This window comes from Esox lucius, chromosome 5 (assembly GCF_011004845.1).
Source record: "Esox lucius isolate fEsoLuc1 chromosome 5, fEsoLuc1.pri, whole genome shotgun sequence".
Taxonomy (NCBI): Eukaryota; Metazoa; Chordata; class Actinopteri; order Esociformes; family Esocidae; genus Esox; species Esox lucius.
In genome coordinates, this window is record NC_047573.1 from 23,619,073 (window position 1) to 23,644,175 (window position 25,103).

At 48.6% G+C, this 25,103-nt stretch overlaps 1 protein-coding gene across 3 annotated transcripts in view; it reads right to left on the minus strand.

The window, feature by feature from the left end:
- raraa (retinoic acid receptor, alpha a) overlaps positions 1 to 25,103 on the minus strand; it is a 140,451-nt gene that overhangs the window by 99,198 nt on the left and 16,150 nt on the right. The window lies entirely within an intron of this gene.

Here is a 25,103-nt window from a genome sequence, read left to right on the forward strand (position 1 = left end):
AGGAAAACGTCTCTTCACGCCTCAGGGTCTGGGTTGAGGGAACACATATAACAGGTGTTAGTGTGAGAAAAGGGGCTTTCAGGTTTGTGTATTAGGACTAAGGTTTAGGGTTAAGGCATAGGGAACACACAGGGATAGAAAAACAAATGTATGTGTGTGCGTGTTTGTGTGTGCGTGTTTGTGTGTGCGTGTACGTGTGTGCGTGTTTGTGTGTGCGTGTATGTGTGTGCGTGTTTTTTGTGCGTGTATGTGTGTGCGTGTTTGTGTGTGCGTGTATGTGTGTGCGTGTTTTTTGTGCGTGTATGTGTGTGCGTGTGTGTGTGTGCGTGTTTGTGTGTGCGTGTATGTGTGTGCGTGTTTGTGTGTGCGTGTTTGTGTGTGCGTGTATGTGTGTGCGTGTATGTGTGTGCGTGCATGTGTGTGTGCATGTGTGTGCGTGCATGCACAGGCAGCCACTCTCTTTGGCTAGCCAGATCTTTAGCCTCTGCAGCTAAGAGGTGAAAGGTAATTGATTGGAGTGGTACTATGAGCCTTTTCCTCCCTCCCCGGGGGCTTACTAGATGACTATTGATTGGTTAATTGATTGATTGGCATCTGGGAGACAGTGAGTCAACAACATCATCACTCTTCATATGGAGGAGGCAAGGCTTTTCTCTCTCCGCAGGGCTTGTGAGCAACATGATTGGTGACGGCTGATACAGAAACACAGGCTACAGTAACGCACACACAATCACACACAAGGAATACATACACTATCACTAAATGCATTAAACACAGCACGTTAATGGGGAGAGAGGAAAAGGTGGGGGGGGGGTGAGAGAAGAGAGAGAGCAGGAGAGAAAGATCAAGAAACGAGAACAGGAGAGAGAAGGAGAAAGATGTTGAGGAGGGTAGATGGACAGAGGGAGGGAGATTTTCTTCTGAATTTGATGCACACACTGCTAGAGACACTTCCATTTTAGTCGTTTGATAGGGTTCACCCAGAGGGAATTTCAGTTAGTGCATTAAGATGGCTTGCTGGGATAACCACGCAACATATAATATCATTGGGCCGGTGCTCATATTTATCACACGTTCTTATTTCACAGATGTACAAGGTGTGAGATGGAAATGTGTTTTGCTGCTGGAGAGTGGGCTCACAGCCAGCGGATCAGAAATGTTCTCCCAGTAACCCTGGAGCACTGAGGGTTAACTGCCTTGCTTAAGGGCAGTACGGGATATTTTGCACGTGGTTGGATCTGGGATTCGATCCAGCAACATTTTGTTCACTGGCCCGGCACTGTCAAACTGCAGGCGCCCTGCCACCACAACACAGTAACACCCAGTAGGTTTTCCTTGACGAAGCAGCTAGCAGCCGAGTCAGCAGCAGAACAGTGTTCTAATAAACGAAGACATGAAAAACCCCCAACAGGAAGCACGTCAACAAGAGAAGAAGAGACATATCCCAGTCCCTGGGAGATCCAGTACCCTCCCCAGCAGACATCCAAAAACAACGGACAAACAGTCAGACACAAAGAGACAGACGCTGTTACGCAGAGTAAACAAGCTAAATTAAACAAGTAGCGTTAAGCCACTACATTACAATTAAGAACTGAAATGATTGCAGCGCGTGGAAAGACAGGGTATCCAGTTCTGAATCAAGATATGAGACGCCTAGATCTAAAAAGGTCAAAGGAGCTCTTCTACCATTCCGGACCTGTTATACAGGGATCGTAGCCTGGTCAAGTCTGGCATTAACCTTCAACAGAGCCAGGAGATTGTATTAGCCTCTCGTGACCCCTCTCCTTTACCATGTAAGTGTGTGTCTGTGTCTATGTGCATTCCCCGTCTCCACTCAGAGAGGAGTGAAGAGAGGGTGACATGGTGACCCATCACTCCTTTTTCCATTTGGATTAGATCACTCCATCATACAGCCTGAAACGTCTCCTCAGATATCAGATGGCTCCAATCTGGAGCCTGGAGCCCTTCATCTCATTCCGGGGCCAGAATACCAGTTCCTCCCCACAACTGGATGTGAATTACACTAGAATGATGTTCACATAGAGGTCGGCATGGAGGTTAGGATCCTTGTGTACACGGCTCAGACTGGTCAGGGTTTTCCAGATTACCCTATTTGACTCGACCCAGAGATTTTTCTTCTGTTGTGTGCAACACCAAAGGCCAAGAGAAGTCAGGGACGAGATGACCTCCGTGGGTTGACGTGGGCCCACGAAACACTGATCGAATGCATTCACTGGTTAGAGGATGAGATGACCTCCGTGGGTTGACGTGGGCCCACGAAACACTGATCGAATGCATTCACTGGTTAGAAGATGAGATGGGGGATACAACAACACACTGTTAGCTGGCTACGTTTTGTAGTGGCTTTTGAGAGTAGCTGACAACAGGTACCAAATAAGCAGACATAAATAGACAGGCCCATCTCCAGTCCTTTTTCATTGCCATAATAGATGAGAGAGAAGACGAGAGAAAACCAGAGCGAGAAAATGACGCAGAGGCAAAAACAAGCAACACAAACAAAACACGGCTCCCGGAGATGAAGGAAAGAAATATTTATAATTAGGGTTGTGTAATAAATAGAGTTATGAAATACCGTCCGGCCCTAATCCCTTTTTCTGCAGCAGGGGGGACAATCCATAGTCTACTTTTGAGAGGGGTTCTGAAATCAGGGAACAAGACGTGTTCTGCCATGATGAATAAGGACCGCCTTTGGTGTGACGGAGGCAAAGACAACAACATGGGGTGTCATTCCATAGCCGGAATAAATGGGTCTGTTCATGAGTCCCACCACCTCACACGTCCCTCTGTGTCCTTAGACACACTGGCGATGCCGCAAAGCTTTTAAAAGGTTTCCCGTTTGAGCATGACTGACCAGAACATTGTGTCCAATTGCAAATGCCGCCTTCTACTTCTTCCCTTTACTTTGGAAAGTGTTCAGAAGGGCTATTTTTAGCGACTTACTGACAAAAATCATCCCTGTACATGCGTAATCGTATTATGTCGGAGGCGAATAGAAAGGGCCGGAAGGACTTAGATGGGGAAATGTAGCTTTTGTCACCAGGGGAACATGCTAACACATAACTGCCATTTCAAGGAGGAGGGGAAAAAAAATCGAGAAAGAGGGGTGTCTACAGAGAAGAGGGCAGAACTGGGAATGGGACGGGAATGAGGCTAAACGTGTTAGCGATCGAGGGTGGGTTTTCTTTCTATGCCTACATTTCGAGAGGATCATTGATGGCCAAATGCAAATGAGTCTAGCCGGCAAACAATATTAGGTTTGGCACTGACTCATTCATTTCGGTAGGGTCGGTTGGCGGCACGTTGCGGCTACAGCAGTGATAGATGGAACTCTGAGGTTTAATCAGAATGGTGCCCGGAGCATTTTCGGGGAGGTAAACAGGTTAATCAGTCACCCCCCCCCACCCCCCGCCATCAACCCACCCCCAGTGATGATCCCTCCATCCTTCACGGGTCCAATAAAAACCAGAACATCACTCTGGTCTAGCCCACAGCACCCTACAGCTCTCCCACATCCAACAACATCCACTTGGAAGCTGTTTCATCCAACCAATCGCAAAAATGGCAGAACAGAGAAGCTACGCGATATTATGAATTTGAAATGAATCGCTAATACACATGTATACGACATATATACTGCAACAATAACATCAACGTATATAATTACCAATAACTGTGGAGGTCGTTGTATGTTCAATGGCCAATATAGGGTTGTTTAATTACTTCACGAATGCTCTTCAGACCAAGAGCCGGCATGGAGATGTGGGACGGCTAATAGCACAGTGTCAAAACCAGAACAGCTCTTCTCACAGAGGGCCTTGGTAAAAGCTGAATTAGTGGTATGATCTTTGCCCACAAGACATTTAACTGCCATTTCAGAAGAGTAAGCAGCGTTTGTGTGTGTGTGTGTGTGTGCGCACGCCTGTGTGTATGTAAGAGGGAGCAGTATGCCCGGCACCAGCCGCAAACTTGCTGGAGTAATCAACGATTCCACAGTGTCCAAGATCAACTTCACAGGCGGTCGCCACTCAGTTATGAGGCCATGTCAACTGCTCTCCGGGCCCCAATGAGCATGGTGGCGACCGCGTTATTAGCATCTGTTATTGTCACACTGTTTTCACGGTTGCCTGACAATATTTCCCCTCAGCAGCACCGTGGACAGTATTCGACAGCTAGTGTGAACTAAGGGCAACACTTCTGAGAACCTGAAACATTAAAAGAACAATCTTAACGGAATCCTGTTCGTGTTCTAACTAGGATTACGAAAGGCTTACCACCACCTCAGAGAAAATGCTAATGAAGGAATGAATCATAAATGTGGACATAAATCTAGGTGGCAGAGAAAAAGGCGGGGGTGGTTGTGGCGGGGGGGGGGGGGGGGGTAATGCTGCGGCTTAAAAACATTTGCACAAGTCATCCGTAAGAAGTGCGAGTGGTGGCCAGGGGAAACAGTTTGGTTGTTAGGCATGCGTTCAGTCGCATTCAGGGGGGCAGTGAAGAGAATGCTATTTTACTGGGGGCTAGTCTAGCCCTCTCAAGGGAGTTCTCTCCGCTCTTTCTCTGGGGACCATGAGTACAGTCCATGATTCACGAACTTACACTGACTTCCACTAAGATTATTCGTCAAGTTTTGTTTAACATCGATGCTGTGACTCCAACAGTTGTTTTCCTCATTTCCTACACCTTGTAGTTAGCACTCCTTGAAGTCACGCACGAGAATGGAGTCTTGCTCAGGCGTGACTGGCGCAACCGCAGTCTCCTCTGTCCTCCCTACTGACAAGCGCACGCCCGCGTGTGCAAACGCACTATTTTCTGCACATGAAACAAAGTACCAGGGAATCTAAGTAGATCTCATCTTCCGCATTGATATAACTTTCATTTTTCTGTCTCTTTCAATACATCCACCGGGTGTAGGCAGAAAGGCCCTAATCCCCAAGTGGCTCCTGGACACATACTGCCAAATCAAAGTGAATACAAGATGAGCACCGGAAGACATAATGATGAACGGGGACGGCTTCAAATATGGAGATCCCTGCTCTGGTGTATTTCAAACGGGACTGTCGGAGCTGCAGCCTGGCTGAAAGTGATTCCAGGGAGCGCGGGAGAGACGGGAGGAGAGATGGGAGGAGGGCCGGGAGGAGGGGCTGGGGCGGAGGGAGGTAAAGGTAGACAGTCATCAGCCCATCTGTCCGTGGTTATGGATGAATATGTTCTGACAACACCGGAGAGGCCCAGACGCCCCTGCCGCCCTCCCCCAACCCATCTGCACCACCCCCCCCCTCCCCCTTACAAAGACAGAGGGAGTGAGAGAAGGCTCCGAGAGAGATACAGAGAAGGAGAGCTGGAGAGAGAGAGAGAAGTAGGCGGGGATCGAAAAGGAGGAATAGAGTTAGCGAGAGAGAGCCAGAGAGAAGCAGAGAGAGCGAGCAAGAGAGATGTACTGCATCCCGAACCAGTAGGTGAAGAGCGAAGGAAAGCAGGACAAAGGGGGAAAAGCAAGAAAAGGGAAGAAAGAAATAGACATTGACAGGCATTGAGAGGCCTTTTTCCCGGCCTCCATTTGCACAAAAGTTTCATTACCGCCAATTTAGGCTAGGAGCCATATATGCACAGCCATTAGGGCCGGCCCACATAAATCAGTCTAATCTTCCTGTGGACCTTTAAATTACACCTCCGAATTGGTTATTAAAATGTGTCGCCTGTCTCGCGACACCCGTCGCGGCTGGAGATTGGACAGGGGCCCCCAGACAAATCGGTTTCAGCAGGAGAGGGAGAGCGGGGAGCCCTCAAAGACCAGGCACCCCGCACGTCAAACCCGTAACGGGGGAAGACACCCCAGATATGCCAGCTAAGACCAAGCAAATCAGAGTAGCGTGCAGGCCAAGGAAGGCCAATCATCTGGTTTGATTTACACACTTCTGTAGCTCTTGTTTGGTCTTGCTCGGCCGTTCCTTACCTCCGAAAAAAAAAAACTCTGAACTACAACCCCCCCCACAACACAGCTTTTCAACCCCCCCCCCATCTACTATTCCCTATTGTATCACCCCCGGCCCCGGCCGCGTCGAAAACGCAGCCTCTGCCAAGAACACTCAATCAAGCCCACACCCAGATAAGACACATGATGAATGGCCTAATTGAAGGGAGCGCCGGGAAATGTTGCGGCGCTCCGCTTCGGAGTCCAAAGCCCAGTGTGATTAGCCTGTAGGATTTATTGTTATTGCCGCGTTATTAAACAATACACACTCATACAGGCGGGTTACGGGCAAACGCACTCGTCCAGGCCGTTTTACGGTAGTCCCGAACACAACACAAACACCGGCCGCAGCCGGGAAGAAATTGACACTGAAAATGTGTCCTGCAAGAAATACAGTAATCCATAATTCATACCCAAGAGATTCCCCCCCCCTACACACACACACACACACACTCCCCCCCCTCCCATACCCCCCTTCCTGCTTTCAGGTTGGGAAAATGTAACATTGTTGTTTTTTTTCCCTCGCATGAAGAGACGGCCTGAACAACATCAAAGGGGCAGAGGGAAATCCCTGTGGAATGGCGTTCGGGGGGGGGGGGGGGGGGGGGATTGTGGTGGCGGCTGGTTGGAATTGGATGATAGCATTAGGTTTTCGGAACACAATACTCGAGTGAAAACAGCCTCTCCTGTCACGTGTCAAAGTAACGACTCCTCCGCCGGAGTTGTGGAGACAGCCTGGCCCATTTGTTCTCCAACAAGAAAATGGACATTTCTGCGTATCCAGATCTAATGATAGGAGTTGATTTGTGTGTCCGCCACAGGGGAATTTTGGGTAATAAATGGATCTGATGAGCAACGTTTTGGCCTGTAAATGGTTGTTATTGTGGTCTAAGTTGATCTTAACAGGTCCTGACTCGTGGCACACAGGGATATGGATGGATGGACTGGAGTTTTGTAAAGCATCTCTTGGCATAGGATGGTGAGCCTGCCATTTCACATATTTGTATTTGCATAATTTTTACTCCATTCGTCTCCCCTCCCAATGTCTTCCTGACAAACAACTTCACTGCAAAGGATGTCTTAAAAAATAAGAAAATGTAATTATATTTGAGAAGATATTTACTTTAAATAAATGAAATAATCTGCTAATGGAACAAGACAAATTTACCTTATTTTAAGGATGGTTTGATTTTTAACCAGTATACTTGATAAGACATCCCTAGCTGTGTTGTGATTATGGCCTTGCCTCATGGCGGATACTCCTCTGCAGGTTTGGGAGAGTCTATGACGGAGACGGGTCATTCAATGCTCAGTGCTGAGCCACACACGTCCAGTTCATACAGGCAGGATGCAACCACCACATCCAAAGGACGTCAAAAATGACATCTACCTCCACTCTCCCAGCATTTCTCCCAGTGGGTCACAATCGTCTAGAGGAAACAACCCGGTGGTGAAGCGTAAAGCTCACTCCTCCTCACTCCTCCTCACTCCTCCTCACTCTGTAACAGAGCTGACATACAAACGAAGAACAGGCTGATTAACAGAGGCCAGTACCTACACTGTTTTTCACCTTGACCTTTCCACAGCAAGAGCACAGTTTCCGCTCAAAACCCAACACCCGCAACCCACACACATGTGTGAAAAGCACGTCTCACAGACACTTAATGGGAGGAGCAATCAGGGCCCCAGCCCAGACAGCAATCAAAGCCTCACCACAATGCATCCACCACGGCACAAAGGGAGTGCCCCCTTGGAACCAGGACCCAGGCTGGTGTTGGTGAGACCCTAGCGCCTGTCCACCGGCTCTCCTCTTATGTCCTGCGCTAATAGCCCTGCTCAGACTGATGGAGTGGCTCATCGGCCAACTGTGCTTCCGGGCGGACGGCAGGCGACATCGATCGCACGGGCACCCCTTTTCTTTGTGAGAGAGAGAACGAAACGCGAGAGAGAGGTAAGGGAGAAAACAGAAAGAAGAAAAAAGACATTAGGTTAAATGAAGTTTATTAGCTGTATCAGTCAAGGAGGACTGGAGCCTCCGACCCCAACCCCCTGGACCCCCCCACTCCTACCCCCAGGCCTACTTGGCCCCCCTCCCACCCCCCACACACACAAATGACAGCCATTTGGGCCTGGCTCTGCTGGCTGGGAGGGTCAGCCATGACGGGAACACATTACATTACAGCTTACCCACTCACTTTACCACACCTAATTGGCTTTCCTAATGGTCACTCAAACTGACAAATGTCACTACTATAACAACGTTAAGAGGAAGTGCTTCGAATTCGCAGATGTGAGTCGGACGCAGACCTACGACGAGCTCACTCACCGGTGACACGTGTCGCCGGTCACATCCGACTGGTGTAAAACCCAGCGGAGACGCGATTTTCCTAACCGCAAGACGTCAGACTGTCACTTCCTGTTTTTCCGCCCGTTCCGTTTTCACCCAGGGAACTTGAACGCATATTCAGGGCTTCAGCCATAGTCTCCAAGCCCCGTCTTTAATATAGGGAGAGGAGATCCAGTCCCACGCATTGTACGTTTCTTCCAGGCAACAGCCAGCAGCTGCACGTGTCCTCCGACCACATGACAGACACGGAGGGTGGGAGACAGAGAGGGAGGGGGATATGTGGAGAAGGGAGAAAAAGCGAGTTAAAACCCCTCTTCCGCCTCACAAGGAGAGCCGAGCCACTAATGTCCATTGTGTCTGGCGACGACGGCCTGACTGAGAGTGTCTGGCGCGGGGCCACCATGTCACACGCAGTTCAATACGCACGCAGTCCAGTTTATTAGGTACACCTCCCCCGCTCAGTGAAGACGTGTTGCGCTCACAGACAGTGTGTGCCGTGGCCCGGCGGACAGCCATCGAGGCATTCGGATACGTGTCCATTTTCAGGGCGGTGTGATTGCGGCTGGTTAAGATAATCTCACTGAGGGGGCGCGTCCTCCAGGGACATGGTCTGGGATTTACCCAGAAGGCTGTGAAAAATAAACATCAAGTCAACGGCAGTCCTACAGAGGAAAAAAACAGCCTGTTGACAGGAAACTTCATGAATCACGCAAGCTAACATGCTGGCCGCAAACAAAAGTACATGTCGGCGGCGCTGCTGTGGCGTGTGAGGAGGGTTTTCCCGGCACACGGTAAGTACCCTCAGTACCAGTCCAGCACCGGGATGAAGTATATGCGGAATAAAACTTTGACGTCACGTCAAAACTGGTTTCAAACTATTTTTGTGAGGTCGAAATTGGCAGATGAGTGCACGTGTAAGTGCATCGCATACCGTGCACATGTGGGTGACGGGACTGACGGAGATGCGTGCGTCTTTGGGAGCGTGTGCCTGTGAGAGCTTTCACAGTTTAATATTTCAGTTCTTTAACCCGCCCCCCACCCCCATCCATGACTGGGCTGGCTCCGAGCTGTGGGTCGTTTTTTCTGCCCGCATCAGATAGAGCGTTTTTGGATTCTGCTCTTGTAGAAGCGAGAGCTCTGAAATATTTAAAGTGCTACGCATGTGCAACGCCGAACTCCGGGGCGAATTTCCACACGGATCTCCATCGGCCCTAACGACAAAGTAAAGGTACATTCCTACGGTCTGCCTGCTGAACCTCACGTCAACACGTGCCCAGTTGGATTGATCGCCAGCCCGGTAACCCTGGAGAATAATAAAGCGAATCAGAACTAGAGAATTCCCCTTATTATTTGCTCCGGCTCTGGGAATGAAGCCCGCTAGCTCCTATTGGCAATACGCATTCCTATTGGGTAGCTACGCACTCCTATTGCCTCCTTACTGGCTGGCTACGCTCTCCCACTGTCATTCAGGGGTTGTTGAAAAGGAGACAACAAAGCACCGTGAATGGAAGGATCAGACTAAGATTTGAAGAGAGACAGGAGGCTGTGCTCATTATAGTTGCATCATTTATTACTATGAGGCTGCAGTTGCTTAAGCATCCGACGATCACATCAGAGACCTCTACACACACACCGCAGGGAATGAGGGAGTACTGGAGGATCAGGGCAGGGCCCTCTTCTGCTGGAGATACCGACTGACCCAGGAACAGTGTAGACACTTGCCTTCAGGGAGCACAGGGTTACCAAGGAGAAATGGAGAGAGTGGGAAAGAGAGGAAGAGAGAGAGAGAAACAATGTAAGCAAATGTTTCCCATTCCAATAACGTCTGACTGTCAGTTGACAAAGTGGAAAAGACAGAAACAGAAGGAAGGAAAGCAAGAAGACAGATACGTTATTGGAAAGAAAAGGAGAGTGAAGGGCAGAAAAGTGGGGATTCTGAATGCAATGGGGTAGGGATAGGAAGGAACCAGGGGGTCTACAGACAGGGGCAGTGGATGGTGATGGCCTCTCGTGTCAGACACAGATACACCCTTTTCCTCACACACACACACACACACCATTTGTATTTCTATCATCAAAATGCGATCAACGCTACTGTACAGCAGCCAGCAGGCAGTCATCCATCCATGATACTCCCCGGGGAGAGGAAGAATGGACACAAACACACAGCCATGTCCCCAACTCCCCGTCCTCTGTCTTCTTAAAGCTACCTCGTTCCGTAGGCCACTGACCACACACACAGAACATTTCCAACAAACACAGAGGAATACACGTCCGATTCAATTCGCCCAACTAGTCAGACCAGACAATGAGCAACAATTGAAGCCTCAGAACAGGCCAAAGAGGGTGAGAAAAGAAAGGTTTTGTAGATTGTAAAAAATGTATTTGCACACAACACCAGAGGAATGGCAACAACAACACTGTTCCTTGGGTCTCCAAAACAAAACTTTCAAATGTTCTCAGTTAAACCATCAAACCTTGAAACTGTGGTTAACAACACCTTGGTAAAACGTCGGGGAGCGGAGCGCTGCACTGCCAACCGCCCCAAGTGGTTCTTGTTCGACTCCCAGAGGAAACTGGCTGGTTTGCAGTGCATTTATTGCGCTACTAGCCTGCACTGCCAAGCTAGCGGACGTACTGCAAACCAATACCCGCTCTTTGCTCTGCCGCGACGAGCCTTCCGATAGCCAGTTAACCGTAGCAGCTAGGAGCAACAGGCGCATCAGTGGGTAGAGGATCCTATCAGAGGCACAATTAAAGACACCCATTATTTGTTAGCCTAGTCTGTTAGAGCCTAGCTAGCGTTAGGCTAACCCCAACCGTTTCCTGGGCCAGTAAGACACCTAGTGGTGTCCCTTCCATCAGCATCTCGGAATTCCACAATACAAGCAGGACCCATCCTTGATTTTAACTGTCAAGCAGTATTAAAAGATACAGTCATCCTTGCCATAATTTGCACCCCCCAATTCACGCAAACCAGCGTGTGAAACCCCTTCCCTCCTTAGCAAGGCTAACTAATCAGCAGATAGATTCATCACCACAGCTTGTGTGTGTGTGTGTGTGTGTGTTCGATTCGTGGTAATTCCGGCTGTGTTATTGCCTCTGTTCTCCCTGTGCGTCAGTGCTAATGGTGCAGACACCAGGAGGGAGGGGGGAGGAATACAGAGAGCCTCAGGCTTGCCCATTAAACTGAGGACCTCTCATTTAGACAGGCAGAGCCAGGATGCTGAATGGGAGGGAGGGACGAGGAGAGGACTGCCTCCTTATTTCTTTTTACTGTACTGCAACAAAAGATATAACCCGCCTGCGACTATTCCAATGTCCGTGCGTCACCCCTTTTTTTCGGCTTGGCTGTCACTCTCTCAGCAGTCCTGCTCTTGTCCTCGTCACACAGCTTCTCTCAATCACTTTTTCACTAAGCACCACGCTGTCCAATTCATGACTTTGGCCTTGTCTCATCGCAAATCCCAGGGGGTCCGTGAGTCGAGGGTCAGACGTGTCCTCTGTGACAGCCCCCACCAAGCAGTCCCACTTCTAGTCACGAGGCTCCACAAAGACGTTATCTGGAACCAACGCGCATAGAGGAGAGCGGTGGAGTTGGCTAGTGTATGACGCGACAGGACAATCCTTCCCCGCCATGTCCCCCCTCCAACGCGAATGTGCAGAGACATTTTGCAACACACTTTGTGCGACTCTAAGGGCCAAAGACCACTACTCTCCAGTTCATGGCTGGGTATCTCCTCCCTGACAGTTATCTTTGTTGCAATCTCTCCATTCCCGCCACTCCTGCTCTGAACTCCTTCCTCTCTATCCTTTCGTTCCGGTTCTCCCTCCCCTCGTCTCCTCCATCCGGGGGCCCACCTCCTACTGCAGTAGCGCTGACTTAAAACCTCTTGCTGACAATTTATGCAGTGGCTGCCGGAGAAAGGCCCATTAGGTCCTACAGTACAGCCAGCGTTATGGATCGGCCTATAAATAGCCCCGCGTGTCCTGTAAAAGCTTTTCATTACATAGAGACATTTCGCGATCGATATCCGCTAAATCTAATTACTAACTGTGCCGGCCCTACAAATATGTATTTTCAGATGGATAGTAGAGTGGCGTCGCGGAGTGAAATAGGAAAGAACACGCTGTAAGTATGACGTGTTTCTCCAAGAGCGGAGAGAGAGAGAGAGAATTACCGTGGCGGTAGGATGGAAATGTGTGTATGGGGACAGTATGGATCTGCCTTGATTTAACACACAGGCTCTACAGTCTGGTACTGTGCACTACTACAGGCTTTCAAACAACTGCATTAAACACACACTCCCCCCCCCCCCTCCTGGAACAACTAAATAGACCAATCTCCTTGGGACACTACTAAAACAGGAACCAGACAGTGCCCCCCGCCCCCCAAAAAAAGGGCAGCTGGGAGAAAGAGGGAGAAGTCATAGAGAATCAGAGAAAGCAGCAGAGAGAGATGGAGAGAAACCAAGAGAGATAAACAGAAATAGAGCGGAGAAAAAAAGAAAACAGAGAGAGGACAGGGAAAAAGAGACGACAGAGAAACAGAGAGAGTGAAGACAGAGAGACAAAGAGAAAGACAGAGAGAATCCCGAAACAGCGACAGAAGACAGAGAAAGACAGAAACAGAGACAGGAGACACAGAGAAAGACAGAGACAGGAGACACAGAGAAAGACAGAAACAGAGACAGGAGACACAGAGAAAGACAGAGACAGAGACAGGAGACACAGAGAAAGACAGAGACAGAGACAGGAGACACAGAGAAAGACAGAGACAGGGACAGGAGACACAGAGAAAGACAGAAACAGAGAGGAGGACAGGGAGAACTGGAGGAGCACAGGGATCATTTCTCTCCCTGTCGGCTCCCCCGTCCCCCACTCCCCCCTCCCTCCCTCCCCCTCTCCTCCTGGAGTTGTGGATGCTTCGCAGTACAATTACCGGGTGACACTTCATCATGGGCGCCGCGACAGGCGCTGACGGCCCTCATCCTAACAAATGATGCCGGGGTGGAGGTTGTCGGGCCTGCCTCCAAGCTCCACAGCCATATCACTGTGCCCCGCCTGTTCAAAATGGAGCATTAAAGAGCCTCCCTCTCAGCCAGACCAATACACTCACAACCCCCCACCCCTGTGCCGTAATATATATACATTTTATTCCTCCCAGGTAGACGCAGCTCTTCAACCCCCCTCTGAACTCTGACCCCTCTCGCTGCCCAACAACTCGACCCCCCTCTGAACACTGCCCGAAAGCATTTAGGGTTTAAACTAGTTTAAATAAGGCGGATGGATAAAACACGCATCTGACAACCCAACTGATTTTGGGGCATACTACTGGACCGCTCAAAAGTAGATTGGGCTTTCAACCCTGTTTCAGCTATTGTAGTAAATACATGTCCGTGCCTAGAAGTTTGGAAATGCCATAGCGAAGTATAGAATTAAAGTAGGCCAAAGACACAAAAAAAAAGGATATAGCTTAAGTGGAACCTTTATTTTTCATATTTGAACACTGAAAACAAACCATCGGGAATTTAAACTAGACCTCCCAGAGCATCTCAACCAAGCAGCATCAATATATGGTTTTCTGTGATCTCTGCTTGACTGACAAAGAACGAAAGGGGAAAAAAATCCTATGTACAGCTAAAAGTGCTCAAGGAAAACAACACAATAAAACCTCTGATCTCCTGACAGAATAAAATCTGCATGGTTTCAATAAGACTCATGAGAGACAAAAAATGAAACCTTAAAAATGGTAGGAAGAGATACAAAATAAAAATGGCAGCTCACTACACATTATTACTGCAGACTGGACACCAGCACCATGTCAGCTTCCTGCTTATCTAACCACAGTCAAAAAGAAAAACCAAGTGCTCCTTTTCAAATATCTCGCGAGCACTTCTTTCTTGGATGGTTGCGTGATAGTCCATCCATCCATTATCCCATTCATATTACCCGCGCACTCTATGGGCTTCCCTGGTGATGAATGGGTTCATTTCTCCCTTTCCAGTAGCCCGCGTGGACGTCTGAGATAAATAAGGGGGGGTAAAAACGAAAGGCAGAAGGGAAAGAAAACAACAGCGGAGTGATGCGTCGCGATGGAAAGGCCCTTGAGAGGCGCGTTCAATCTTTCGATCAATACGTGGTGTTGCCAGGTGCGTGCCGTCATTAGGGAGGACACTTCCCAGTTTATTTGTCAGCGAGACGAAGCGAGCGCCTGGCAGCTCCCTGTAAACAACCACTCTGCATGTACGCCATTGATAATGTATACGATACAGGGTATTTATGTGTGTAAGCTACGCCTTGCCATGTACTGATAATGCACCGAGCTTTCAGACCCAGAGGGCCACGTCTCTCCGTGAATCCGATTGGCTTGTTGGGAAGGCTCTGTACGCAGGGTGTGGTGTAAGGGGCACTAATGGCCAAAACCCTGTTTGGATTATTTTGAGTGTGCACCGTCTCACAGGTCCAACCCCGGCAGGTCCACCGCCCAAACCCGCGGGACCCAGCACAAATGTTCAACCACACGAAAAAGATGTGATGCGATAGTATCATGTTACAAATCTGTACCAACTATAAGGTCCTACATATCAGGGGGCCCGTCAACCGCCACCCATAGTCCCCGCCACCGCCCGGGAGAAGCTCTGTCCCCGGTCCGAGGCGATGTCCCTGCCCAGAAGGCCACGCCAATACAGCGCACGGACATGATCCAGGACCAGTGTGGACACTCTTCACATGTATATAGCCCCAACCCTCACTCTGTTCCAAGGGCGTTAACGCCAAAACGTCTGATTTGTATACATTCTGCGCCCTCGTGGCAGATTCCACAAATGGTTGACTGTGTAATATCCCAAATGTTGAGCTTCCTCTGTTTTTCCGGCTCATGATTAACAATTTATTTTAAACTTCCCATTAAGGGCTGTGTAATAGAAGTTGTTTGAACATGCATAATCTGTAAGTATGATTACAATCACACAACGGTTTGCTAAAAATCCATATTTGAATGCCCGGCTCGGTTTAGAGCATAAACGTAACAGAACAAATCTCTTACTGAACAAACACAAAGATACATGTCACTGTCAAAATTGTTATTCCCCCAACTCATGTTTTTTTGATTCTGTCCTTTATTCTGTTTCCCACTTCCCAGGATTGAAACTCTCCTCCTCCACTTGTTCTGGACCTTTGTTCTCAGGCGTGGTTACCCTCTGCCTCCACCTGTGCCCATTAAGAAGGGTATGTTTAGGGTACTCTGTGAGGCCAACAGGGGATTTCCCACCCAGGCCCTGCCCTAACAGCTTACAATTGTTAAACATTATTTTACCTGTGTTTTGGAGAGATTTTTCAAATTTGAAAGAGTCTGAGAACTTTACCGAAGGCTTTTCTCAAAATCTGCTATGAGAATTCTACCTGGTTTCTTTGCATTTTCATAGTTATCAATTATTCAGAATCTTAGTGAAATATTTACTGTAGTCTTTGAGTGTTCTAGGCAAGGATGGTTATCTACAGGGCTGAGGACCAGGCAGAGCCAGGACAACCCCTGTTTAGGATTAGATTTAAGGGGCATCTTCACTGGTAAGGGTATGTTTCAATTTCTGACGACCAAAGCAAGACTGCAAGAAATGTTCAGCCTTCCAATTAATAGCAATGCATTTTGTAGCAGCTACAAAGTCTAGGTTACACAGTTCTTTGTGACAAACATCTACATCACTAACATGTGCAAACAATAAAGGAAGGAAAGCCAGGAAAATATCTGTAGACGTTTGAAAATAGAAGGATAGTCTTTGTCAGACCATTTTTTTACACCTCCAACAAAGGGAATACATTTCTGAGGGCATTTTATTCCTGTCACTGATGGGTGTTGTTTTTACTGTGGTAGTTTATGCTTAAGACTCTGATTCATAGTTTCATTCTGGACCTCCTTCTAGTTTGTCTTCTAAAAGCTATAAAATATAAACTGGTAAATTGTACGTGGTATGAAATGTCTATAAAACCTGTATCTTGCTGATTTCCATTCGGAACCGAGCGTATGCGACGCTAACAATCTGGCTGATACTTCGCGTTAGTGCAGCTCCATCACTGTCCGTCAAACGCATGAATCTTCAGACGAGCTGGCTGCATGAATCTTCAAGATGACCACTGACCACATGAATCAAGCTAAGGTCACAAAGTCGAAGGTTAACTGACCTCATTGGTCATTTGGACAATCATTCCCTAGCCTAATGACAACGGGGACGCATCAATAGACACTGAAACTTCAAACGCCTTCAGAGTGAACCATCAGTGTGTGATGAAGAGGAATGGGCGAAGATAACCTCCCGCTCAACAGAGTGTTGTTTATATATGGGGGGGGGGTGCTCCCCTGCTATTTGAAGTGAAGATATTTGATGGGGGAGGTGTGTTTGTCTGTGTGTGTGTGTGTGTGTGTGTTGGTCAGTCCCAAGCAGGTGGGTGCGCAGGGTACGGACGAATGACTGGGGAGAAGACAAATGGATTTAGCAGGAGGCCCAGTGACATGTATGTTTCATGTGGTAATGGACGATGACCCCCGGGGGTCAAGCTCCCGACAAGACCTAGGCCCATTCCAGGACATGGGCTAACCCTGAAGCTGGAGATTCACACAGGCAGCTGTCTCGAGGCAAACACACACACACACGCACCAAATTGCATTCCTCACACCCGAAAAAGACGTGCGCGTGTGTATATGTGGGTTGTTTGTGTGCAGTGAGTGGGTGGCGGTAGCTGGTGGAGGGTGTTGTTGTTAACAGTCTCCCCGCCTAGCGCTCACTCCCGGGCTCATAAGGAGAGAGGCTAGTTAATACTGTTTGTGACAGCTTTGTGGTAATAATGTGCCGAGGCCCCGCTACTGCAAGTGGCATGCTCAGTCAACTGAGACTCTCCCTGGGAGAGGAGACACAGTGAGACTCCACTGCAGCTAATGATACGACGCGCGCACGCACGCACGCACGCGCCAAGACACAGAGAGAGAAGGAGGGAGCAACTAAGACAACTTTCAAGGTTTGGGAGTGAGGAATGACCTGGATCGGCGCCAAAGGAACAGAGGCAGAACGAGGGAGGGAGGGGGAGAATGGAGGAGAGGGTGCCTCCAGTCATGCTAGCAGCGGGTGGTTATGCAATGTACACAAAACAGAGGAGGGTTGCCATCAAAGACACCGGGTGCATACATAAAATCTGACACTACTGCAAAAAAATAAAATTTAAATAAATAAACCTTGAGAAATGAAAAAAAAAATTGGAGAACAGACAGCCCCTGGGGAAAAGAGCTCAGTGGCCATGAAGACACAGAAGAGATTTAGAACAGAGGGATGAGATGGGAGTGATAAAACGACTGAGGCTGTCGTACCTTCACCCCTGGCTCTATACAGTCATCTGTTCAGCCGAGGCACAGGGAGGTTGAAGAGGTGACTCTGAGTAAATACTCTGTCCTACGCTTTAAAAACATCAACACGCCCAGCAGAGACGGACCAGAATAGCTGCATTTGGCTTTAACTGCTGGAGGGCACCCGGCTAGAAATCTCTTTCAAAAAGAAGCTGAGTAGTAAAAGTAATGTGATGATGAATAGAAATCATTAAAACTACCACTAAAACAAATACTACTACTACAACCACAAGCACCACAAAACTACAACCACCACTAGTAATACCACAACTACAAACAAAACTACAACCACCACCACTACTAAGAGTACAACAAAACTACAGCCACCACTATGACTACAACCACCACAATTACAACCACAAAAAAAAACACAACCAGCACTACTTCTACAATCACTACTACAATAAAACTACAACTAACACTTCTACTACTACTACTACTACTACAACCACTACTACTACCACCATCACAATGAGTACCACTCCTACTAGTACAACTACCAATAGTACTACTACAATGAGTTTCACCCCTACTATTAACACTACCAGTAGTACTACTATGACGAGTATCACCCCAACTATTACAACTACCAGTAGTACTACTACGATGAGTATCACCCCTACTATTATAAATACCAGTTGAACTACTCTGATGAGTATCACCCCTACTATTATAAATACCAGTAGTACTACTACGATGAGTATCACCCCTACTATTACAAATACCAGTAGTACTACTACGATGAGTATCACCCCTACTATTACAAATACCAGTAGTACTACTACGATGAGTATCACCCCTACTATTACAAATACCAGTAGTACTACTACGATGAGTATCACCCCTTCTATTACTACTACCAGTAGTTCTACTATGAAGATTATCACCCCTACTATTACAACTTCTGCTGTGCACATTTATCTGCATATCACTCCCTCTTCTACAATGGACCCCTTTCCATTTCTCAGAGTAGCCAACATATTACACGCACAAACATAAACACGTCTGAAAGCTGTACAAGCAGAGCACATGCTTGTTATTAGCTGGAAATGCCCTGAAAAAACGACTAATGAAAAGCATGTTGCCCTTGGAAAGCCCACCAAGGCAATTTCAGTCGTGTGAATGCCTCAAACAGAAGAAGAAACGAACAACAGTGGATAATTAGCGCAAAATGAATACTATGTGTGCACACAAAGCTTCGGACCAGTAACTCCGTCGTCATGTGGCCCTCCAACTGTTGAGCTCTCCACGAGCACAAACAGACACACGGCAAAAGAGAGTCCTTCTACGACTGCCCGCGGTACAAGCGGAACATTCCAGAACTTTTCCCCCGCTAAATGTATATAATACATCATTGGAAGCCCTGTCACTCAGTCATCCTCTCCCGCGTTGCTCTCTGTGGCTGTCCAAGGCACATGTGTTTTTATTTACTTAAGCTCAGCTCTATCAGGGCCCGGGCTCAAACTGAAGTCTTTTGTCTTCAGAGTCATTAATCAAGTGTCCTCTAACAAAAACACGGAACCAGATGAGAGACAAAGGGAAGAGCAGGAGAGAGACCGTGGGGAGGTGGGAGGGGGAGACCAATCGCGGGGGGTGGGGGTGGGCCTGACCCACATCCGAGGCCTTCAATAAATCAACTGTTAACAATAACAACCAATGTCTCATGCGGCTCCTCGACTGATGAATCCGTTTAAGAGTTTTTTCGGGGGTTTAGTGATGTGAAAGTATGTGGACTGTGAAATGCTGAAGCATTATAGGTTTATCACAGACTGGGCTTAGACAAGCTGGCCATTTCTGATATTTTCTTTCCTCCACCAACCTGAAAATGTCAGAGCACCGTTGAGGTGGGGGAATATTACAACATGACCTAAGGGGGACCGCACCTTTTTCCACCCGATGAGTGTTCGGCTCTAGTTGGTCCGCCACGGCCCACTGTTGCCTGCCTTTCCCCATCCAGCCAGGGTCTGCTAATGTGATCGGACAACATTTTCAATAGTCAAGCACCTGCACACACCCAACAGAACCACAGTAAACACACACACACACACGCCGGTCCTCCCCTCTCACGGGCCACAGCATGTGAAGTAGCCTCGCAAGACTCTTTTTGTGAGGTGCACATCGACCAGCACTGAGTTGCGGACCAGGAGGGCCGGTCGGTCGATGGGCGGCCATTACGGGAGACGTGCGCAGCGGGGCCTGAGTGCAGCTGGGGACCTCCCCGCTGTCACCGCCACCCTGGTGTCCTGAGGCCGTTTCCTCCACCGGAGTCACTGAAGCGGGATAGCGTCCAGAGGCGGAGAGAGACTACCCCCGCGGCCACCAGGCTCGGAGCATGACACTCGGCTTTTCATTTCTCAGCACCCCCTCCATTCCCACCCCCCCTCTTCTCCTCCTCTCTATCCTCCTTTCATCCCTCGCTCCCGCCACTTCCAGTCTCCCCTGCTGCAACAGGGGACTTGGGAAGATGATGTGCTCTCTATCCACCCGCCCCCCATCCCTCCCTTCCTCTCGCTTTCATCCCCCTCTCTCATCCCTTGTCTTCTGGGCTGCTACGCTGAGACGTCCTCCTGCGCGTTGCTCCGTCACCCCTGCCTGGGCTCTGCTCTGTCACTAGAACAGCTTGATCCTAAGACTCTGTCACGCACTCCCACAGCACACAGCCAGGCAGCACGGAATGTTCTATTTCTGTCCGGTCCCATTCGGAGTGCAGAGAAAGACTGGTACTGTATTTCCAGATAACAATGTGAGGCGATGACATAACGAGCGTGTTCTATCGCGCCGCTGTTGGGTTCTATCAACATTTTGCTTGCTTTTTTTTTGGTCTTTTTGGAAAACTATATTTTTTTCACACCTGATTTGAGAGAACTCGACGCACAAAGCAACCGCCAGGGTGGCCTGTCGTCAATCCATCTAGACGCTGAGATTCGAACCGTTATATGTAACAGGCTACTTGAGGTCTGCCGGCCCTCTCGATAGGCGGACAAATGAAACAAATCAAGCGTGATGTATGCCTGGCTGCTCGATTCCGGCCCTGGTCTTGCGGCGTAGGAAAAAGGACTTAAGCCTCACTAGAATACAATACGGCACCAAATTAAATGCAGCCTTGTCGACCCGACCCCCACACGCCTGCCCGCTCCTCCAGTGTGGATCTTGCCCCCGTCGTTAGGAGCGGGGTGAAAATTGTGCGTTTGGATAATGTTGTGGGGACTTACTGCCTATTACAAGCCAGGCAAATGCCTTTCCCAGTTATAAAATGACACCAGGGTGCCAAGGCATGGCCCCGCGCTGCGTCCCCGTCCAAAAACCTCCTACAGCCCATCAAAAGGTCTAGCTAACCGGCTCCCACCTCTTTTGCTGGAGTGCTGCTGGGCCCTGACGACCATAGCAAGCGGTCTCTTTTGGCTTGGCCGTCCACCATATAACATCTCCTTCCTCCCCGCCTCGCCTCACTTTACTAGTGTGGCTGTGGGCCGAGATCGGAGTTCTTGGCTTTGGCCGGTGATCGGGGCAGCCAGCCCTCTCACACACACAAACATAATACAGTACTGTGCTGCCTGAGAAGGAGAGAGACAGAGAGACTTGGAAGGACAGACAGATAGAGGGACACAGAGCAGACAGGGATAGACAGACAAAAGAGACACAGAAAGTAACAGAATTTTTGAGAGACGAGACAATGACACAAGAGAAACAGATCGAGACTGAGAAAGAAACCAAGACAAGTTCCAGAGAACCACAGAGAGACAAACACAGTGTGTGTGTGTGTGTGTGTGTGAGTGAGTGAGAAAAATGATCTGGCTTTGAGACGTAGCCCCACACCCTTGCTTCCAAACTGGACTTCCTTGCTCCACATCCCTAGACTGCAACATTTCTGACGACTTCTCTTTTTCGGTTGGCTTGACAAAAAGAAAAACGGACATTTTGGGGCCCTTGTACTGTAGTTTCCCTCTGAGCGGAGCTCTGCCTTTTTGTTCCTAATCTCAGAGGAAGTACCACTGTACGGCCCTCTGTATAGCAACCGGCACCCCACAGCCAGTTTCAGCTCTGAAGCAGAGCAGGGTCAGTCCTGGTTGGTATCCGGATTGCTGATCGGACGCTTCGATGCGGATGACACAGCCTAGCCGTTGGTGACCAGTAAGGCTGCTAGATCGATACTCAGACCCAGTGAGGTGAAACTACTTACTGGTCAGTTGAGTCTCGCTGGATAAGAGCTTTTGCAAAAATGTGAAAATGTGTTGTAGGTCTATTAGGGGGCGTGCTTCCCTCTGGGGGGGAAATCTAATCCTGTCACCCCGGTTCAATGAGGAGGACATTTCCCTGTGTAGGGTGGTGCGGTCTTTTGGATGGGCGGTTAAGTAGGTGTCCTGACTCTCTGTGTTCACTAAAGGACTCATGGCAATCAACAGAGAAATAGGGGAACCCTGGTGTCCTGGCTACATTTCAAACCGCAATACCAATGTGGATGCCTAAATCATCCCCAGCTTCCAACTGTCTCATCGTTCTCCTTTTTTCCTCCTTAACAAAAGCACATTTTAATGTACTAGAGCAATAAATGTGTGCCGTCACTAATAGCAGTAGGTCACATGGGATAAAACTCTCAGCCAAATGACGAAAATGTAAAACGTATGAAACTGTGATCCGTAGATGAGGCACAGACCCCGCTTTAAGCCCTTGAAGGGGTCACCCGGGCCTTGAAGAGCTTGTCATTTGCCACAGCTGACCCACGCGGAGCTGAGTCGCTCGCGTATGTGTGGTAACAGAGGGAGCTTCAGTGAGCCACCGCTCAGGAGCGGCACAGAGAATTCTGTTTATGTTTCCCGTTGCCAAGATCCTGTCAGGAGGCGCCCCAAAGCTCCAGAAGAGGAACGGCAGGCTGTTCGCTCTCTAGCTAGCTACGCCCTCTCGCCTGCATGCTCTTGCCAGGATTTCTATTATGTGGCTTTCGTTGTAAGGAAGGGGCTCCATGAGTCAGGAGAGAATCCCTCCGCCGCCCGTCCTCCTCCTCCCCCGTCCTCCTCCTCCCCCAGACCTCGGTCAGCACGAGGTCCGAGAGAGAGCCTCAATGCAAAGAAGGAAGAAGCGTGATTATGGGCGCTCAACGTCAAAACAAAATTCGAAACACGTCGAAGCGCTTCTTGCATTATGTTTCTTGCGTTACATCCAATTCCCCTTTTTAGTCCCTTTGCTATTTTATATGTTATGAAAACAGCATGTGAGAAGCATCCACACGTAAACTTCCCCCTCTCCATTATATTGGATAGCTTTGTTGTGTCAACGTTTAACAAGTCCAGTCAGCTGTCTCGCATTTTCGGTTTTCTGTCGGACTAGTTTGTTTTATCTGAAATGTCATAGGAGAAGAGAGATCTTTGAATTCAAAACATCTTCACAGGCTGTGGTTTAGTGTCAGGCGCAGGCCAGTGACATGTCAGACCGTATCAAACAGCACAAGACTACACCGGAGTGTCTGAGAGGGCCATGAAGTGACCAGATTCCAGAATAGACACAGTAGGCCAGGACCAAGCCTTCCTTTCCCGAGCCCTGTGCTGAACTAAGTCACTCCACACTGCCGCCGTGGCGACACTCCGGGACAGTCTTCGTTACCGGACAGCATAGAGATCAAGAAGCATGTAAAGGGGCGGAAGGACAGACGATGGGATGGGAAGGGCCGTGAGACAGAGCATGCTGAGGTGGAGGAAGAATAAAGGGAAACATAAGATTGAAGAACGGATGAAAGATGCCTGGGCTGGAGATATGGACACGGCTTAAAACGAAAACAGGAAGCAATCTCCGGCCAGTGGTGAGGTTTGGGTGGGCCACTCCGTCTCTTCACAGCTTTAGAGGAAGTTAGCCGGCAACACTTGGGAGCAGAGAGCCTCGCCACTATCAGAAATACCGATTCTAGACTCAGCTATACTCACACGGTCAATGTGTTAGCGAACGCAGCACTGCTTATGGAACTAATGTGAAGGCACATTATGCATTAGCATTGGTCTTTGCTCTCCTAGAAAAACTAATCAAAATTCTGTGACAACGTTTCACGGAAATGGCTCAATTATAAACCACAATGTTCAAGGGCAGAGGATTCTGTAAGAGCACACATCTAAACCATTCAACAATACTGTAGAAACATAAGAAATCACATTATACCCGAACATGAGCGAGTGTGAATAGAAATTCTAAGCTCCATTTGGTCTCACAATGGGCCAGATATTGTGTGGCTTTCAGAACTATGTGGGTTTCAGACGAAATCACAGCATTGTACTGTAGTTCTACAATACAAATGCCACAAAACTTTCCTTAAAGAGAACCAAGGTAACACACAGGACTGCCATTGAAAACAGACTACCGCGCACTGCGGACCGCACACGCTGTGGGAATCATTAAAGACATGTGTTACACATCAACTGGTGGAGCTCACGACGTAACAGCTCTGAAAAGGCTAGAAAATGTTTCTTTGAATGTTGAGACTTAAACCCGCAACCAAACTCTAAGCGGAACCAGGAGCAGCTGTGATATTTCCTACAATGATTTAAAATCATAAGACGCCTTAGGCAAAACTGAGAAGACGCATATTGCATAAAGCCTATCTGTTCCACGAAAGGTATATTAACTACCACAACGTCAATAACATTCCTCATAAACCCTACTAATGAAAGTCACGCAACGTGAGGAAGAAAGAGAAAGGGCCAGTGGGTAGACCAGGCCTTAGCCAGCCATTTGCCAGAACAGACCAAATGTTGTTAGCGAGCTTAATGGTTTTCAAATGGCGACTCTTCAGCCATCCTTTAGACATGTGGACATCCTCTTTGGATGCACTCAATCTGTCTCAAGGCTGGCATCCTTCTGGCTTCAGGCTGGAGCGGGGGGGGGGGGGGGGGGGGGTTCAAGGTTGGGTTGGTCTTCAGGCTGGAGCGAAGTTGGTCCAGACGCTGTTATGCACATCCTGTCAGTCTTTCCTGTCATCTCCTGGAAGGGACAGATCACCTCCCTGTGGAACTGGCAGAACAAACCTGTCCTGCGTCCCATCACTCTGGTCACCACCTGGCTGCTCAGCTGTCCGTCTGGCTGGGTATCTGTCCATCCGGCTGGCTAGCAGTCTGACTGACTTGCTGTCTATCTGGCTTGCTAGCGGTCTGGGAGAAATTCTGTCCTTCTTTACTGTATGTTGTGGCCTACTGTCTACACTAAGGTACCAGAACAAAGTCTATTCACTGTTGAGGTCACCAATGCAGTTTGAATCACTCTGTATACAAATCAACTAACAGCTACCCATTTCTACCATTTTTAACATTTAAGATCTGTTGTTCCAACAGTTTGAAAAACAGTGGAATTACACTCCTTCCAACATTTAAAGATCACAGGCCAGATGTCCC